General features: G+C 47.3%; 2 non-coding genes across 2 annotated transcripts; both read right to left on the bottom strand.

Annotated features, from left to right (window-relative positions):
- Positions 1-4,318: 4,318 nt before the first annotated feature.
- Positions 4,319-4,390, bottom strand: trnad-guc (transfer RNA aspartic acid (anticodon GUC)). The gene has a single exon. It is a non-coding gene; the product is annotated as a tRNA-Asp (tRNA).
- Positions 4,391-10,976: 6,586 nt separating this feature from the next.
- trnad-guc (transfer RNA aspartic acid (anticodon GUC)) lies at positions 10,977-11,048 on the bottom strand. Its single transcript has one exon. It is a non-coding gene; the product is annotated as a tRNA-Asp (tRNA).
- Positions 11,049-18,420: the final 7,372 nt, after the last annotated feature.

Below are 18,420 nucleotides of genomic sequence, written 5' to 3'. Positions count from 1 at the left end.
ACACGGTGTGCAAAAGTGCAAGATCGGCGTTGTTCTATCGTGCTCACAGAAGTTTTGATCTTGGTGTTCCAAACAAGGACTGTTTTGAGCGAGAAAGCTTTTTTGTGGCAGGAGGGAAGGGTTAACCAGAGGACAAGAAGATAAGGTGATTCGCAGTCGAAGCAGACGGACAAGGAAAGAAGGATTAGTTTAGGCAGCATGTTGTTGTGTGAGCTGACTGAAAGTCGTGTGCTTTCAGATTGAATGTTAACATTCAAGAGAGAATGGCAGGATGCTGCAAGGGAATTAAAATAAAATCAGGGCCGAGGGCTGATCACTTGAATACGTTGAGTAGCTCTTGCAAAGGGATCGCACAGGCTATGTGTATTGGGCATGTAGCATTCCCAACACTTTCTTCAGTGCCTCTGAGCACCTTGTCTCGTTGCGCTTGTTACTGAGCCATCCGAGGTTATTAACCTTTGCCACCTTTCACTTCTTTCCGTCCAGGTGGCCCTTGCTGAAGTTTGATGGCGTACAAGGTGTGTGACCTTCCTCCTCAGATTGTCTATCTGCCTTGAACAGGTGGTGGTGTGTGGCTGCTAGAGGGTCATTTTGCTGTCAGACTATGAACGCAATGGTGTTGCTGCCGCGTGAAAGATGTAGTGAAATGTGTTGCGTCGTGGCTTATAAAGCATGTTGGTTGTGGAAAGCGTCGCGGTTTAATGAAGCAATGAAATGTGCCAAGGAAAATGTGTTTAGTGCATTTTGAATGAGCCGCTTTGAGAATGCAAAGAAGAGAAAGTGGCCAGTCTGATGAGTAAAGAGCGGATGTTGTGCGGTGATTGTGATAGGCGGATGTGTGGAACATGTTTGCTGTTGATAGTTTTGATAAAACGGGTGGCGGGCCGCGTACGTGTTGTGGATGAGAGTCTCCATGCGGCAGTGCAAAGCGATTTGGAATTAAAAAAGTTTCCCCTAGCAGCTCTCGGGTGGCCTCAGCAACGCTCACGCCTCCCCGTCGGGGAATTGAACCCCAGTCTCCCGCGTGACATGCGGGGATACTCACCACTATACTAACGAGGAAGCACACAGAAAGGCTTCCGACAGTTTGCCAGAGATTGCCAGCCACCTTTGCGCTTCAGAGATGTTGTGTCAGCTTGGAGGGGGCACGTTTCCATCACCATTTAGGCTTCTACTTTGGAGCCAGGCAGCCGACGCAGTACCACCGCTAAAGCTCTTGACTCAATCAATTCAATTTTATCCCTCATCCCACATCATTGATGTTACATCGCACAGTGATTTGCCTCCTCTCTGTGATGGCATACATTCAACACTTTCATCCAGTTCAGTCCTGTGACAGCTGCAGAGATCTGGACGGCGGATTCGCACTTTTGCGGGCTTGATATTGCACATCATCGGCCACTGCAGGCAAGCAGGAAACGCATATGGTTTTTTTTTGCTTGTTTGCTTGTTTCTTTCTTTCTTTCTTTACTTGTTTGTTTTTCTCTCTTTTCCTGGCTTTGCAACAGAAGCAAGCACGATATGCAAAATACTTGGAGTTCAATGTTTTGGCCCACGCTGCATTATTCTTTTCCCCTTTCCCGACACCACACTTTAGAAAGAAATCCTTCGTGTGGGTATCGAGAAGGATTGGCACCATGGGCTCGCCGTGGATGACTTCAGGTACACGGTGTGCAAAAGTGCAAGATCGGCGTTGTTCTCTCGTGCTCACAGAAGTTTTGATCTTGGTATTCCAAACAAGGACTGTTTTGAGCGAGAAAGCTTTTTTGTGGCAGGAGGGAAGGGTTAACCAGAGGACAAGAAGATAAGGTGATACGCAGTCGAAGCAGACGGACAAGGAAAGAAGGATTAGTTTAGGCAGCATGTTGTTGTGTGAGCTGACTGAAAGTCGTGTGCTTTCAGATTGAATGTTAACATTCAAGAGAGAATGGCAGGATGCTGCAAGGGAATTTAAAAAAAATCAGGGCCGAGGGCTGATCACTCGAATACGTTGAGTAGCTCTTGCAAAGGGATCGCACAGGCTATGTGTATTGGGCATGTAGCATTCCCAACACTTTCTTCAGTGCCTCTGAGCACCTTGTCTCGTTGCGCTTGTTACTGAGCCATTCGAGGTTATTAACCTTTGCCACCTTTCACTTCTTTCCGTCCAGGTGGCCCTTGCTGAAGTTTGATGGCGTACAAGGTGTGTGACCTTCCTCCTCAGATTATCTATCTGCCTTGAACAGGTGGTGGTGTGTAGCTGCTGGAGGGTCATTTTGCTGTCAGACTATGAACGCAATGGTGTTGCTGCCGCGTGAAAGATGTAGTGAAATGTGTTGCGTCGTGGCTTATAAAGCATGTTGGTTGTAGAAAGCGTCGCGGTTTAATGAAGCAATGAAATGTGCCAAGGAAAATGTGTTTAGTGCATTTTGAATGAGCCGCTTTGAGAATGCAAAGGTTAGAAAGTGGCCAGTCTGATGAGTAAAGAGCGGATGTTGTGCGGTGATTGTGATAGGCGGATGTGTGGAACATGTTTGCTGTTGATAGTTTTGATAAAACGGGCGGCGGGCCGCGGACGTGTTGTGGATGAGAGTCTCCATGCGGCAGTGCAAAGCGATTTGGAATTCAAAAAGTTTCCCCTAACAGCTCTCGGGTGGCCTCATCAACGCTCACGCCTAGCCGTCGGGGAATTGAACCCCGGTTTCCCGCGTGACAGGCGGGGATACTCACCACTATACTAACGAGGAAGCACACAGAAAGGCTTCCGACAGTTTGCCAGAGATTGCCAGCCACCTTTGGGCTTCAGAGATGTTGTGTCAGCTTGGAGGGGGCACGTTTCCATCACCATTTAGGCTTCTACTTTGGAGCCAGGCAGCCGACGCAGTACCACCGCTAAAGGCTTGACTCAATCAATTCAATTTTATCCCTCATCCCACATCATTGATGTTACATCGCACAGTGATTTGCCTCCTCTCTGTGATGGCATACATTCAACACTTTCATCCAGTTCAGTCCTGTGACAGCTGCAGAGATCTGGACGGCGGATTCGCACTTTTGCGGGCTTGATATTGCACATCATCGGCCACTGCAGGCAAGCAGGAAACGCATATGGTTTTTTTTTTGCTTGTTTGCTTGTTTCTTTCTTTCTTTCTTTACTTGTTTGTTTTTCTCTCTTTTCCTGGCTTTGCAACAGAAGCAAGCACGATATGCAAAATACTTGGAGTTCAATGTTTTGGCCCACGCTGCATTATTCTTTTCCCCTTTCCCGACACCACACTTTAGAAAGAAATCCTTCGTGTGGGTATCGAGAAGGATTGGCACCATGGGCTCGCCGTGGATGACTTCAGGTACACGGTGTGCAAAAGTGCAAGATCGGCGTTGTTCTCTCGTGCTCACAGAAGTTTTGATCTTGGTGTTCCAAACAAGGACTGTTTTGAGCGAGAAAGCTTTTTTGTGGCAGGAGGGAAGGGTTAACCAGAGGACAAGAAGATAAGGTGATTCGCAGTCGAAGCAGACGGACAAGGAAAGAAGGATTAGTTTAGGCAGCATGTTGTTGTGTGAGCTGACTGAAAGGCGTGTGCTTTCAGATTGAATGTTAACATTCAAGAGAGAATGGCAGGATGCTGCAAGGGAATTAAAAAAAAATCAGGGCCGAGGGCTGATCACTCGAATACGTTGAGTAGCTCTTGCAAAGGGATCGCACAGGCTATGTGTATTGGGCATGTAGCATTCCCAACACTTTCTTCAGTGCCTCTGAGCACCTTGTCTCGTTGCGCTTGTTACTGAGCCATTCGAGGTTATTAACCTTTGCCACCTTTCACTTCTTTCCGTCCAGGTGGCCCTTGCTGAAGTTTGATGGCGTACAAGGTGTGTGACCTTCCTCCTCAGATTGTCTATCTGCCTTGAACAGGTGGTGGTGTGTGGCTGCTAGAGGGTCATTTTGCTGTCAGACTATGAACGCAATGGTGTTGCTGCCGCGTGAAAGATGTAGTGAAATGTGTTGCGTCGTGGCTTATAAAGCATGTTGGTTGTGGAAAGCGTCGCGGTTTAATGAAGCAATGAAATGTGCCAAGGAAAATGTGTTTAGTGCATTTTGAATGAGCCGCTTTGAGAATGCAAAGAAGAGAAAGTGGCCAGTCTGATGAGTAAAGAGCGGAAGTTGTGCGGTGATTGTGATAGGCGGATGTGTGGAACATGTTTGCTGTTGATAGTTTTGATAAAACGGGTGGCGGGCCGCGTACGTGTTGTGGATGAGAGTCTCCATGCGGCAGTGCAAAGCGATTTGGAATTCAAAAAGTTCCCCCTAACAGCTCTCGGGTGGCCTCATCGACGCTCACGCCTCCCCATCGGGGAATTGAACCCCGGTCTCCCGCGTGACAGGCGAGGATACTCACCACTATACTAACGAGGAAGCACACAGAAACGTTTCCGACAGTTTGCCAGAGATTGTCAGCCACCTTTGGGCTTCAGAGATGTTGTGTCAGCTTGGAAGGGGCACGTTTCCATCACCATTTAGGCTTCTACTTTGGAGCCAGGCAGCCGACGCAGTACCACCGCTAAAGCTCTTGACTCAATCAATTCAATTTTATCCCTCATCCCACATCATTGATGTTACATCGCACAGTGATTTGCCTCCTCTCTGTGATGGCATACATTCAACACTTTCATCCAGTTCAGTCCTGTGACAGCTGCAGAGATCTGGACGTCGGATTCGCACTTTTGCGGGCTTTATATTGCACATCATCGGCCACTACAGGCAAGCAGGAAACACATATGAATTTTTTTGCTTGTTTGTTTGTTTGTTTCTTTCCTTCTTGACTTCTTTGTTTTTCTCTCTTTTCCTGGCTTTGCAACAGAAGCAAGCACGATATGCAAAATACTTGGAGTTCAATGTTTTGGCCCACGCTGCATTATTCTTTTCCCCTTTCCCGACACCACACTTTAGAAAGAAATCCTTCGTGTGGGTATCGAGAAGGATTGGCACCATGGGCTCGCCGTGGATGACTTCAGGTACACGGTGTGCAAAAGTGCAAGGTGGGCGTTGTTCTCTCGTGCTCACAGAAGTTTTGATCTTGGTGTTCCAAACAAGGACTGTTTTGAGCGAGAAAGCTTTTTTGTGGCAGGAGGGAAGGGTTAACCAGAGGACAAGAAGATAAGGTGATTCGCATTCGAAGCAGACGTACAAGGAAAGAAGGATTAGTTTAGGCAGCATGTTGTTGTGTGAGCTGACTGAAAGTCGTGTGCTTTCAGATTGAATGTTAACATTCAAGAGAGAATGGCAGGATGCTGCAAGGGAATTTAAAAAAAAATCAGGGCCGAGGGCTGATCACTCGAATACGTTGAGTAGCTCTTGCAAAGGGATCGCACAGGCTATGTGTATTGGGCATGTAGCATTCCCAACACTTTCTTCAGTGCCTCTGAGCACCTTGTCTCGTTGCGCTTGTTACTGAGCCATTCGAGGTTATTAACCTTTGCCACCTTTCACTTCTTTCCGTCCAGGTGGCCCTTGCTGAAGTTTGATGGCGTACAAGGTGTGTGACCTTCTTCCTCAGATTGTCTATCTGCCTTGAACAGGTGGTGGTGTGTGGCTGCTAGAGGGTTATTTTGCTGTCAGACTATGAACGCAATGGTGTTGCTGCCGCGTGAAAGATGTAGTGAAATGTGTTGCGTCGTGGCTTATAAAGCATGTTGGTTGCAGAAAGCGTCGCGGTTTAATGAAGCAATGAAATGTGCCATGGAAAATGTGTTTAGTGCATTTTGAATGAGCCGCTTTGTGAATGCAAAGAAGAGAAAGTGGCCAGTCTGATGAGTAAAGAGCGGATGTTGTGCGGTGATTGTGATAGGCGGATGTGTGGAACATGTTTGCTGTTGATAGTTTTGATAAAACGGGTGGCGGGCCGCGTACGTGTTGTGGATGAGAGTCTCCATGCGGCAGTGCAAAGCGATTTGGAATTCAAAAAGTTTTCTCTTCCCGCTCTCTGGTGGCCTCAGCAACGCTCACACCTCCCCGTCGTGGAATTGAACCCCGTTCTCCCGCGTGACAGGCGGGGATACTCACCACTATTCTAACGAGAAAGCACACAGAGACGTTTTCTACAGTTTGCCAGAGATTGCCAGCTACCTTTGGGCTTTATAGATGTTGTGTCAGCTTGGAGGGGGGCACGTTTCCATCACCATTTAGGCTTCTACTTTGGAGCCAGGCAGCCGACGCAGTACCACCGCTAAAGCTCTTGACTCAATCAATTCAATTTTATCCCTGATCCCACATCATTGATGTTACATCGCACAGTGATTTGCCTCCTCTCTGTGATGGCATACATTCAACACTTTCATCCAGTTCAGTCCTGTGACAGCTGCAGAGATCTGGAGGGCGGATTCGCACTTTTGCGGGCTTGATATTGCACATCATCGGCCACTACAGGCAAGCAGGAAATGCATATGATTTTTTTTTGCTTGTTTGCTTGTTTGTTTCTTTCTTTCTTGACTTGTTTGTTTTTCTCCCTTTTCCTGGCTTTGCAACAGAAGCAAGCACGATATGCAAAATACTTGGAGTTCAATGTTTTGGCCCACGCTGCATTATTCTTTTCCCCTTTCCCGACACCACACTTTAGAAAGAAATCCTTCGTGTGGGTATCGAGAAGGATTGGCACCATGGGATCGCCGTGGATGACTTCAGGTACACGGTGTGCAAAAGTGCAAGATGGGCGTTGTTCTCTCGTGCTCACAGAAGTTTTGATCTTGGTGTTCCAAACAAGGACTGTTTTGAGCGAGAAAGCTTTTTTGTGGCTGGAGGGAAGGGTTAACCAGAGGACAAGAAGATAAGGTGATTCGCATTCGAAGCAGACGTACAAGGAAAGAAGGAGTAGTTTAGGCAGCATGTTGTTGTGTGAGCTGACTGAAAGTCGTGTGCTTTCAGATTGAATGTTAACATTCAAGAGAGAATGGCAGGATGCTGCAAGGGAATTTAAAAAAAAATCAGGGCCGAGGGCTGATCACTCGAATACGTTGAGTAGCTCTTGCAAAGGGATCGCACAGGCTATGTGTATTGGGCATGTCGCATTCCCAACACTTTCTTCAGTGCCTCAGAGCATCTTGTCTCGTTGCGCTTGTTACTGAGCCATTCGAGGTTATTAGCCTTTGCCACCTTTCACTTCTTTCCGTCCAGGTGGCCCTTGCTGAAGTTTGATGGCGTACAAGGTGAGTGACCTTCTTCCTCAGATTGTCTATCTGCCTTGAACAGGTGGTGGTGTGTGGCTGCTAGAGGGTTATTTTGCTGTCAGACTATGAACGCAAAGGTGTTGCTGCCGCGTGAAAGATGTAGTGAAATGTGTTGCGTCGTGGCTTATAAAGCATGTTGGTTGTAGAAAGCGTCGCGGTTTAATGAAGCAATGAAATGTGCCAAGGAAAATGTGTTTAGTGCATTTTGAATGAGCCGCTTTGTGAATGCAAAGAAGAGAAAGTGGCCAGTCTGATGAGTAAAGAGCGGATGTTGTGCGGTGATTGTGATAGGCGGATGTGTGGAACATGTTTGCTGTTGATAGTTTTGATAAAACGGGTGGCAGGCCGCGTACGTGTTGTGGATGAGAGTCTCCATGCGGCAGTGCAAAGCGATTTGGAATTCAAGAAGTTTTTCCTTCCTGCTCTCAGGTGGCCTCAGCAACACTCACGCCTCCCTGTCGGGGAATTGAACCCCAGTCGCCCGCGTGACAGGCAGGGATACTCACCACTATACTAACGAGGAAGCACACAGAGACGCTTTCTACAGTTTGCCAGAGATTACCAGCTACCTTTGGGCTTCATAGATGTTGTGTCAGCTTGGAGGGGGGCACGTTTCCATCACCATTTAGGCTTCTACTTTGGAGCCAGGCAGCCGACGCAGTACCACCGCTAAAGCTCTTGACTCAATCAATTCAATTTTATCCCTCATCCCACATCATTGATGTTACATCGCACAGTGATTTGCCTCCTCTCTGTGATGGCATACATTCAACACTTTCATCCAGTTCAGTCCTGTGACAGCTGCAGAGATCTGGACGGCGGATTCGCACTTTTGCGGGCTTGATATTGCACATCATCGGCCACTACAGGCAAGCAGGAAACGCATATGATTTTTTTTGCTTGTTTGTTTGTTTGTTTCTTTCTTTCTTTACTTGTTTGTTTTTCTCTCTTTTCCTGGCTTTGCAACAGAAGCAAGCACGATATGCAAAATACTTGGAGTTCAATGTTTTGGCCCACGCTGCATTATTCTTTTCCCCTTTCCCGACACCTCACTTTAGAAACAAATCCTTCGTGTGGGTATCGAGAAGGATTGGCACCATGGGCTCCCCGTGGATGACTTCAGGTACACGGTGTGCAAAAGTGCAAGATGGGCGTTGTTCTCTCGTGCTCACAGAAGTTTTGATCTTGGTGTTCCAAACAAGGACTGTTTTGAGCGAGAAAGCTTTTTTGTGGCAGGAGGGAAGGGTTAACCAGAGGACAAGAAGATAAGGTGTTTCGCATTCGAAGCAGACGTACAAGGCAAGAAGGATTAGTTTAGGCAGCATGTTGTTGTGTGAGCTGACTGAAAGTCGTGTGCTTTCAGATTGAATGTTAACATTCAAGAGAGAATGGCAGGATGCTGCAAGGGAATTAAAAAAAAATCAGGGCCGAGGGCTGATCACTCGAATACGTTGAGTAGCTCTTGCAAAGGGATCGCACAGGCTATGTGTATTGGGCATGTAGCATTCCCAACACTTTCTTCAGTGCCTCTGAGCACCTTGTCTCGTTGCGCTTGTTACTGAGCCATTCGAGGTTATTAACCTTTGCCACCTTTCACTTCTTTCCGTCCAGGTGGCCCTTGCTGAAGTTTGATGGCTTAAAAGGTGTGTGACCTTCCTCCTCAGATTGTCTATCTGCCTTGAACAGGTGGTGGTGTGTGGCTGCTAGAGGGTTATTTTGCTGTCCGACTATGAACGCAATGGTGTTGCTGCCGCGTGAAAGATGTAGTGAAATGTGTTGCGTCGTGGCTTATAAAGCATGTTGGTTGTAGAAAGCGTCGCGGTTTAATGAAGCAATGAAATGTGCCAAGGAAAATGTGTTTAGTGCATTTTGAATGAGCCGCTTTGTGAATGCAAAGAAGAGAAAGTGGCCAGTCTGATGAGTAAAGAGCGGATGTTGTGCGGTGATTGTGATAGGCGGATGTGTGGAACATGTTTGCTGTTGATAGTTTTGATAAAACGGGTGGCGGGCCACGTACGTGTTGTGGATGAGAGTCTCCATGCGGCAGTGCAAAGAGATTTGGAATTCAAAAAGTTTTCCCTTTCCGCTCTCAGGTGGCCTCAGCAATACTCACGCCACCCCGTCGGGGATTTGAATCCCAGTCGCCCGCGTGACAGGCGGGGATACTCACCACTATACTAACGAGGAAGCACACAGAGACGTTTTCTACAGTTTGCCAGAGATTGCCAGCTACCTTTGGGCTTCATAGATGTTGTGTCAGCTTGGAGGGGGCACGTTTCCATCACCATTTCGGCTTCTACTTTGGACCCAGGCAGCCGACGCAGTACCACCGCTAAAACTCTTGACTCAATCAATTCAATTTTATCCCTCATCCCACATCATTGATGTTACATCGAACAGTGATTTGCCTCCTCTCTGTGATGGCATGCATTCAACACTTTCATCCAGTTCAGTCCTGTGACAGCTGCAGAGATCTGGACGGTGGATTCGCACTTTTGCGGGCTTGATATTGCACATCATCGGCCACTACAGGCAAGCAGGAAACGCATATGGTTTTTTTTGCTTGTTTGCTTGTTTGTTTCTTTCTTTCTTGACTTGTTTGTTTTTCTCTCTTTTCCTGGCTTTGCAACAGAAACAAGCACGATATGCAAAATACTTGGAGTTCAATGTTTTGGCCCACGCTGCATTATTCTTTTCCCCTTTCCCGACACCACACTTTAGAAAGAAATCCTTCGTGTGGGTATCGAGAAGGATTGGCACCATGGGCTCGCCGTGGATGACTTCAGGTACACGGTGTGCAAAAGTGCAAGATGGGCGTTGTTCTCTCCTGCTCACAGAAGTTTGGATCTTGGTGTTCCAAACAAGGACTGTTTTGAGCGAGAAAGCTTTTTTGTGGCAGGAGGGAAGGGTTAACCAGAGGACAAGAAGATAAGGTGATTCGCATTCGAAGCAGACGTACAAGGAAAGAAGGATTAGTTTAGGCAGCATGTTGTTGTGTGAGCTGACTGAAAGTCGTGTGCTTTCAGATTGAATGTTAACATTCAAGAGAGAATGGCAGGATGCTGCAAGGGAATTTAAAAAAAAATCAGGGCCGAGGGCTGATCACTCGAATACGTTGAGTAGCTCTTGCAAAGGGATCGCACAGGCTATGTGTATTGGGCATGTAGCATTCCCAACACTTTCTTCAGTGCCTCTGAGCACCTTGTCTCGTTGCGCTTGTTACTGAGCCATTCGAGGTTATTAACCTTTGCCACCTTTCACTTCTTTCCGTCCAGGTGGCCCTTGCTGAAGTTTGATGGCGTACAAGGTGTGTGACTTTCTTCCTCAGATTGTCTATCTGCCTTGAACAGGTGGTGGTGTGTGGCTGCTAGAGGGTTACTTTGCTGTCAGACTATGAACGCAATGGTGTTGCTGCCGCGTGAAAGATGTAGTGAAATGTGTTGCGTCGTGGCTTATAAAGCATGTTGGTTGTAGAAAGAGTCGCGGTTTAATGAAGCAATGAAATGTGCCAAGGAAAATGTGTTTAGTGCATTTTGAATGAGCCGCTTTGTGAATGCAAAGAAGAGAAAGTGGCCAGTCTGATGAGTAAAGAGCGGATGTTGTGCGGTGATTGTGATAGGCGGATGTGTGGAACATGTTTGCTGTTGATAGTTTTGATAAAACGGGTGGCGGTCCGCGTACGTGTTGTGGATGAGAGCCTCCATGTGGCAGTGCAAAGCGATTTGGAATTCACAAAGATTACCCTTTCCGCTCTCGGGTGTCCTCAGCAACGCTCACGCCTCCCCGTCGGGGAATTGAACCCCGGTCGCCCGCGTGACAGGCAGGGATACTCACCACTATACTAACGAGGAAGCACACAGAGACGCTTTCTACAGTTTGCCAGAGATTACCAGCTACCTTTGGGCTTCATAGATGTTGTGTCAGCTTGGAGGGGGGCACGTTTCCATCACCATTTAGGCTTCTACTTTGGAGCCAGGCAGCCGACGCAGTACCACCGCTAAAGCTCTTGACTCAATCAATTCAATTTTATCCCTCATCCCACATCATTGATGTTACATCGCACAGTGATTTGCCTCCTCTCTGTGATGACACACATTCAACACTTTCATCCAGTTCAGTCCTGTGACAGCTGCAGAGATCTGGACGGCAGATTCGCACTTTTGCGGGCTTGATATTGCACATCATCGGCCACTACAGGCAAGCAGGAAACGCATATGATTTTTTTTGCTTGTTTGTTTGTTTGTTTCTTTCTTTCTTTACTTGTTTGTTTTTCTCTCTTTTCCTGGCTTTGCAACAGAAGCAAGCACGATATGCAAAATACTTGGAGTTCAATGTTTTGGCCCACGCTGCATTATTCTTTTCCCCTTTCCCGACACCTCACTTTAGAAACAAATCCTTCGTGTGGGTATCGAGAAGGATTGGCACCATGGGCTCGCCGTGGATGACTTCAGGTACACGGTGTGCAAAAGTGCAAGATGGGCGTTGTTCTCTCCTGCTCACAGAAGTTTTGATCTTGGTGTTCCAAACAAGGACTGTTTTGAGCGAGAAAGCTTTTTTGTGGCAGGAGGGAAGGGTTAACCAGAGGACAAGAAGATAAGGTGATTCGCATTCGAAGCAGACGTACAAGGCAAGAAGGATTAGTTTAGGCAGCATGTTGTTGTGTGAGCTGACTGAAAGTCGTGTGCTTTCAGATTGAATGTTAACATTCAAGAGAGAATGGCAGGATGCTGCAAGGGAATTAAAAAAAAATCAGGGCCGAGGGCTGATCACTCGAATACGTTGAGTAGCTCTTGCAAAGGGATCGCACAGGCTATGTGTATTGGGCATGTAGCATTCCCAACACTTTCTTCAGTGCCTCTGAGCACCTTGTCTCGTTGCGCTTGTTACTGAGCCATTCGAGGTTATTCACCTTTGCCACCTTTCACTTCTTTCCGTCCAGGTGGCCCTTGCTGAAGTTTGATGGCGTACAAGGTGTGTGACTTTCCTCCTCAGATTGTCTATCTGCCTTGAACAGGTGGTGGTGTGTGGCTGCTAGAGGGTTATTTTGCTGTCCGACTATGAACGCAATGGTGTTGCTGCCGCGTGAAAGATGTAGTGAAATGTGTTGCGTCGTGGCTTATAAAGCATGTTGGTTGTAGAAAGCGTCGCGGTTTAATGAAGCAATGAAATGTGCCAAGGAAAATGTGTTTAGTGCATTTTGAATGAGCCGCTTTGTGAATGCAAAGAAGAGAAAGTGGCCAGTCTGATGAGTAAAGAGCGGATGTTGTGCGGTGATTGTGACAGGCGGATGTGTGGAACATGTTTGCTGTTGATAGTTTTGATAAAACGGGTGGCGGGCCGCGTACGTGTTGTGGATGAGAGTCTCCATGCGGCAGTGCAAAGAGATTTGGAATTCAAAAAGTTTTCCCTTACCGCTCTCAGGTGGCCTCAGCAATACTCACGCCTCCCCGTCGGGGAATTGAATCCCGGTCGCCCGCGTGACAGGCGGGGATACTCACCACTATACTAACGAGGAAGCACACAGAGACGTTTTCTACAGTTTGCCAGAGATTGCCAGCTACCTTTGGGCTTCATAGATGTTGTGTCAGCTTGGAGGGGGCACGTTTCCATCACCATTTCGGCTTCTACTTTGGAGCCAGGCAGCCGACGCAGTACCACCGCTAAAGCTCTTGACTCAATCAATTCAATTTTATCCCTCATCCCACATCATTGATGTTACATCGAACAGTGATTTGCCTCCTCTCTGTGATGGCATACATTCAACACTTTCATCCAGTTCAGTCCTGTGACAGCTGCAGAGATCTGGACGGCGGATTCGCAGTTTTGCGGGCTTGATATTGCACATCATCGGCCACTGCAGGCAAGCAGGAAACGCATATGATTTTTTTTTTGCTTGTTTGCTTGTTTGTTTCTTTCTTTCTTTAATTGTTTGTTTTTCTCTCTTTTCCTGGCTTTGCAACAGACGCAAGCACGATATGCAAAATACTTGGAGTTCAATGTTTTGGCCCACGCTGCATTATTCTTTTCCCCTTTCCCGACACCACACTTTAGAGAGAAATCCTTCGTGTGGGTATCGAGAAGGATTGGCACCATGGGCTCGCCGTGGATGACTTCAGGTACACGGTGTGCAAAAGTGCAAGATGGGCGTTGTTCTCTCCTGCTCACAGAAGTTTTGATCTTGGTGTTCCAAACAAGGACTGTTTTGAGCGAGAAAGCTTTTTTGTGGCAGGAGGGAAGGGTTAACCAGAGGACAAGAAGATAAGGTGATTCGCATTCGAAGCAGACGTACAAGGCAAGAAGGATTAGTTTAGGCAGCATGTTGTTGTGTGAGCTGACTGAAAGTCGTGTGCTTTCAGATTGAATGTTAACATTCAAGAGAGAATGGCAGGATGCTGCAAGGGAATTAAAAAAAAATCAGGGCCGAGGGCTGATCACTCGAATACGTTGAGTAGCTCTTGCAAAGGGATCGCACAGGCTATGTGTATTGGGCATGTAGCATTCCCAACACTTTCTTCAGTGCCTCTGAGCACCTTGTCTCGTTGCGCTTGTTACTGAGCCATTCGAGGTTATTCACCTTTGCCACCTTTCACTTCTTTCCGTCCAGGTGGCCCTTGCTGAAGTTTGATGGCGTACAAGGTGTGTGACTTTCCTCCTCAGATTGTCTATCTGCCTTGAACAGGTGGTGGTGTGTGGCTGCTAGAGGGTTATTTTGCTGTCCGACTATGAACGCAATGGTGTTGCTGCCGCGTGAAAGATGTAGTGAAATGTGTTGCGTCGTGGCTTATAAAGCATGTTGGTTGTAGAAAGCGTCGCGGTTTAATGAAGCAATGAAATGTGCCAAGGAAAATGTGTTTAGTGCATTTTGAATGAGCCGCTTTGTGAATGCAAAGAAGAGAAAGTGGCCAGTCTGATGAGTAAAGAGCGGATGTTGTGCGGTGATTGTGACAGGCGGATGTGTGGAACATGTTTGCTGTTGATAGTTTTGATAAAACGGGTGGCGGGCCGCGTACGTGTTGTGGATGAGAGTCTCCATGCGGCAGTGCAAAGAGATTTGGAATTCAAAAAGTTTTCCCTTACCGCTCTCAGGTGGCCTCAGCAATACTCACGCCTCCCCGTCGGGGAATTGAATCCCGGTCGCCCGCGTGACAGGCGGGGATACTCACCACTATACTAACGAGGAAGCACACAGAGACGTTTTCTACAGTTTGCCAGAGATTGCCAGCTACCTTTGGGCTTCATAGATGTTGTGTCAGCTTGGAGGGGGCACGTTTCCATCACCATTTCGGCTTCTACTTTGGAGCCAGGCAGCCGACGCAGTACCACCGCTAAAGCTCTTGACTCAATCAATTCAATTTTATCCCTCATCCCACATCATTGATGTTACATCGAACAGTGATTTGCCTCCTCTCTGTGATGGCATACATTCAACACTTTCATCCAGTTCAGTCCTGTGACAGCTGCAGAGATCTGGACGGCGGATTCGCAGTTTTGCGGGCTTGATATTGCACATCATCGGCCACTGCAGGCAAGCAGGAAACGCATATGATTTTTTTTTTGCTTGTTTGCTTGTTTGTTTCTTTCTTTCTTTAATTGTTTGTTTTTCTCTCTTTTCCTGGCTTTGCAACAGACGCAAGCACGATATGCAAAATACTTGGAGTTCAATGTTTTGGCCCACGCTGCATTATTCTTTTCCCCTTTCCCGACACCACACTTTAGAGAGAAATCCTTCGTGTGGGTATCGAGAAGGATTGGCACCATGGGCTCGCCGTGGATGACTTCAGGCACACGGTGTGCAAAAGTGCAAGGTGGGCGTTGTTCTCTCGTGCTCACAGAAGTTTTGATCTTGGTGTTCCAAACAAGGACTGTTTTGAGCGAGAAAGCTTTTTTGTGGCAGGAGGGAAGGGTTAACCAGAGGACAAGAAGATAAGGTGATTCGCATTCGAAGCAGACGTACAAGGAAAGAAGGATTAGTTTAGGCAGCATGTTGTTGTGTGAGCTGACTGAAAGTCGTGTGCTTTCAGATTGAATGTTAACATTCAAGAGAGAATGGCAGGATGCTGCAAGGGAATTTAAAAAAAAATCAGGGCCGAGGGCTGATCACTCGAATACGTTGAGTAGCTCTTGCAAAGGGATCGCACAGGCTATGTGTATTGGGCATGTAGCATTCCCAACACTTTCTTCAGTGCCTCTGAGCACCTTGTCTCGTTGCGCTTGTTACTGAGCCATTCGAGGTTATTAACCTTTGCCACCTTTCACTTCTTTCCGTACAGGTGGCCCTTGCTGAAGTTTGATGGCGTACAAGGTGTGTGACTTTCTTCCTCAGATTGTCTATCTGCCTTGAACAGGTGGTGGTGTGTGGCTGCGAGAGGGTCATTTTGCTGTCAGACTATGAACGCAATGGTGTTGCTGCCGCGTGAAAGATGTAGTGAAATGTGTTGCGTCGTGGCTTATAAAGCATGTTGGTTGTAGAAAGAGTCGCGGTTTAATGAAGCAATGAAATGTGCCAAGGAAAATGTGTTGAGTGCATTTTGAATGAGCCGCTTTGTGAATGCAAAGAAGAGAAAGTGGCCAGTCTGATGAGTAAAGAGCGGATGTTGTGCGGTGATTGTGATAGGCGGATGTGTGGAACATGTTTGCTGTTGATAGTTTTGATAAAACGGGTGGCGGGCCGCGTACGTGTTGTGGATGAGAGTCTCCATGCGGCAGTGCAAAGCGATTTGGAATTCAAAAAGTTTTCCCTTCCCGCTATCGGGTGTCCTCAGCAACGCTCACGCCTCCCCGTCGGGAAATTGAACCCCGGTCGCCCGCGTGACAAGCAGGGATACTCACCACTATACTAACGAGGAAGCACACAGAGACACTTTCTACAGTTTGCCAGAGATTGCCAGCTACCTTTGGGCTTCATAGATGTTGTGTCAGCTTGGAGGGGGGCACGTTTCCATCACCATTTCGGCTTCTACTTTGGAGCCAGGCAGCCGACGCAGTACCACCGCTAAAGCTCTTGACTCAATCAATTCAATTTTATCCCTCATCCCACATCATTGATGTTACATCGCACAGTGATTTGCCTCCTCTCTGTGATGGCATACATTCAACACTTTCATCCAGTTCAGTCCTGTGACAGCTGCAGAGATCTGGACGGCGGATTCGCACTTTTGCGGGCTTGATATTGCACATCATCGGCCACTACAGGCAAGCAGGAAACGCATATGATTTTTTTTGCTTGTTTGTTTGTTTGTTTCTTTCTTTCTTTACTTGTTTGTTTTTCTCTCTTTTCCTGGCTTTGCAACAGAAGCAAGCACGATATGCAAAATACTTGGAGTTCAATGTTTTGGCCCACGCTGCATTATTCTTTTCCCCTTTCCCGACACCTCACTTTAGAAACAAATCCTTCGTGTGGGTATCGAGAAGGATTGGCACCATGGGCTCGCCGTGGATGACTTCAGGTTCACGGTGTGCAAAAGTGCAAGATGGGCGTTGTTCTCTCGTGCTCACAGAAGTTTTGATCTTGGTGTTCCAAACAAGGACTGTTTTGAGCGAGAAAGCTTTTTTGTGGCAGGAGGGAAGGGTTAGCCAGAGGACAAGAAGATAAGGTGATTCGCATTCGAAGCAGACGTACAAGGCAAGAAGGATTAGTTTAGGCAGCATGTTGTTGTGTGAGCTGACTGAAAGTCGTGTGCTTTCAGATTGAATGTTAACATTCAAGAGAGAATGGCAGGATGCTGCAAGGGAATTAAAAAAAAATCAGGGCCGAGGGCTGATCACTCGAATACGTTGAGTAGCTCTTGCAAAGGGATCGCACAGGCTATGTGTATTGGGCATGTAGCATTCCCAACACTTTCTTCAGTGCCTCTGAGCACCTTGTCTCGTTGCGCTTGTTACTGAGCCATTCGAGGTTATTAACCTTTGCCACCTTTCACTTCTTTCCGTCCAGGTGGCCCTTGCTGAAGTTTGATGGCGTACAAGGTGTGTGACCTTCCTCCTCAGATTGTCTATCTGCCTTGAACAGGTGGTGGTGTGTGGCTGCTAGAGGGTTATTTTGCTGTCAGACTATGAACGCAATGGTGTTGCTGCCGCGTGAAAGATGTAGTGAAATGTGTTGCGTCGTGGCTTATAAAGCATGTTGGTTGTAGAAAGCGTCGCGGTTTAATGAAGCAATGAAATGTGCCAAGGAAAATGTGTTTAGTGCATTTTGAATGAGCCGCTTTGTGAATGCAAAGAAGAGAAAGTGGCCAGTCTGATGAGTAAAGAGCGGATGTTGTGCGGTGATTGTGACAGGCGGATGTGTGGAACATGTTTGCTGTTGATAGTTTTGATAAAACGGGTGGCGGGCCGCGTACGTGTTGTGGATGAGAGTCTCCATGCGGCAGTGCAAAGAGATTTGGAATTCAAAAAGTTTTCCCTTACCGCTCTCAGGTGGCCTCAGCAATACTCACGCCTCCCCGTCGGGGAATTGAATCCCGGTCGCCCGCGTGACAGGCGGGGATACTCACCACTATACTAACGAGGAAGCACACAGAGACGTTTTCTACAGTTTGCCAGAGATTGCCAGCTACCTTTGGGCTTCATAGATGTTGTGTCAGCTTGGAGGGGGCACGTTTCCATCACCATTTCGGCTTCTACTTTGGAGCCAGGCAGCCGACGCAGTACCACCGCTAAAGCTCTTGACTCAATCAATTCAATTTTATCCCTCATCCCACATCATTGATGTTACATCGAACAGTGATTTGCCTCCTCTCTGTGATGGCATACATTCAACACTTTCATCCAGTTCAGTCCTGTGACAGCTGCAGAGATCTGGACGGCGGATTCGCACTTTTGCGGGCTTGATATTGCACATCATCGGCCACTACAGGCAAGCAGGAAACGCATATGATTTTTTTTGCTTGTTTGTTTGTTTGTTTCTTTCTTTCTTTACTTGTTTGTTTTTCTCTCTTTTCCTGGCTTTGCAACAGAAGCAAGCACGATATGCAAAATACTTGGAGTTCAATGTTTTGGCCCACGCTGCATTATTCTTTTCCCCTTTCCCGACACCTCACTTTAGAAACAAATCCTTCGTGTGGGTATCGAGAAGGATTGGCACCATGGGCTCGCCGTGGATGACTTCAGGTTCACGGTGTGCAAAAGTGCAAGATGGGCGTTGTTCTCTCGTGCTCACAGAAGTTTTGATCTTGGTGTTCCAAACAAGGACTGTTTTGAGCGAGAAAGCTTTTTTGTGGCAGG

The sequence above is a fragment of the Heterodontus francisci genome, chromosome 34 (genome assembly GCF_036365525.1).
Source record: "Heterodontus francisci isolate sHetFra1 chromosome 34, sHetFra1.hap1, whole genome shotgun sequence".
Classification (NCBI taxonomy): Eukaryota; Metazoa; Chordata; class Chondrichthyes; order Heterodontiformes; family Heterodontidae; genus Heterodontus; species Heterodontus francisci.
The sequence above is the reverse complement of the archived record's forward strand: the minus strand, read 5'-3'. Positions and strand labels throughout refer to the sequence as shown.